Consider the following 1,673-nt stretch of genomic DNA (forward strand, 5'->3'; position numbering starts at 1 on the left):
AGGACTTCCTGGTTTGAGCGATAAGGAACTGCTGGAGGGTTCCAGGAACAAAACGTGACCAAAGTACAAGGATTGTCATCCGCAGAAATGATCAAGAAATTCCGACAAACATGTCATACTCACCTTTGGAACAAGCGAAATGCCTACCTCTCTAAACGCAGGGTACGTAAAAGTAAATGTAAGACCATATATCCCGAACCCCGACGATGTTTCAAGTGTCAAAGGTTTGGACATGCTTCCACACGCATGCCGAGGACAAACAACCTGTGCTAAATGCAGTTCCAATGACCATCAATCTGACAATTGCACTTCTTCTCTACACTGTGTCAACTGCAAAGGGGACCATCCAGCCTACTCGCGGTCCTGCCCTTGCTGGAAAAAAGAAAAGGAAGTAATTGCACTAACTGTGAAAGAAAAATCTCGTCTATGAAGCAAGAAAGCGACTGTCTTATCTTTCTAGAAGAAGTTTATGCCGAAGTGACGCAGGTGGGGGCAGCGTCACAGAGGCCTCGGGAGTCCTCCGAGCCCAACGCACAGTGGTACCGCAGTGACCCCTCCTGCCCCCGTGGTGGCAGCAGCCAGTGCTGCTCCATCCTCTTCGAAGGGCCCGCAGACGCCAGTCCCGCTGGGCCCTAAACTCAATCGAACTCCACGGCCCGAGACACGTGTCCCGGCGCCCACTCTCGATCCTCCAGCGCCTCTGAGAGAGCGATGGAGGTCGACGCAAAAACCACGGTGTCATTGACGCCGAAGGACAAGCGCTCTCTCGAGCGCGCAAAGAGGGACAAAGTCCCAATAACCACACTATTTAAGAAAGTGATACCCTAAGGGTTATTGCTCCTTTGTATTAGCCTTCTCCACATCCATGTCACCTAACACCTTATATCTTATTCAATCGTAATGAAATTTTTATCTTTCAGTTTCACAATGGCTTTTATTATCCACTGGAACTGCAGAGGTCTATTACGCAATTAGGTGACATCAAAGACATGCTAAGTAACTTCTCTCCTGCGGCCTTGTGCTTGCAGGAAACAACCTTGGCGAAAACTAAAAATTTTTTAAAAGGCTTCACTGTGGTACGGCGCGACCGTACCCAGGCGAGCCGGCTTTCGGGTGGTGTAGCCATGTTCTGCAGGCAGGTATCGCAGCTAGAGAAGTTACCATTAACAGTCACATAGAAGCTGTTGCTGTCACCATTTTAGCGCACAAACCATCACCATTGTTCGCTATACATTCCACCACAATCACATTTACCGTAAAAGACCTAGAGTTAATTTTAAACCAGCTACCTCAACCTTTTTTAATCGCGGGTGATTTTAACGCACATAACACGCTATGGGGTAGTAAAACAAACGACACCAGGGACAAAACACTTGAAGATTTTATCCTTGCAAATGACGTATGCTCTTAAACACCTGTGCTGCAACCTACTGCTCTCCAAGCACAGGAGCTATGAGCTGTCTGGATCTAGCACTGTGCTCTCCGTCTCTCTATAGTGATTTCCACTGGAGGTATTATAGAAATCCCTATGGTAGTGACCATATGCCTGCAATCATAAAACCAACATCCAAGCTACCTATCCTACCTTCTAGACCACCCCGTTGGAAACTTCATCTTGCAAATTGGCCTCTCTCACCGAAAAAGCTAGCTAGACAAACTGATCTTAGATGACC

This window comes from Dermacentor silvarum, chromosome 7 (assembly GCF_013339745.2).
Source record: "Dermacentor silvarum isolate Dsil-2018 chromosome 7, BIME_Dsil_1.4, whole genome shotgun sequence".
NCBI classification, from domain to species: Eukaryota; Metazoa; Arthropoda; class Arachnida; order Ixodida; family Ixodidae; genus Dermacentor; species Dermacentor silvarum.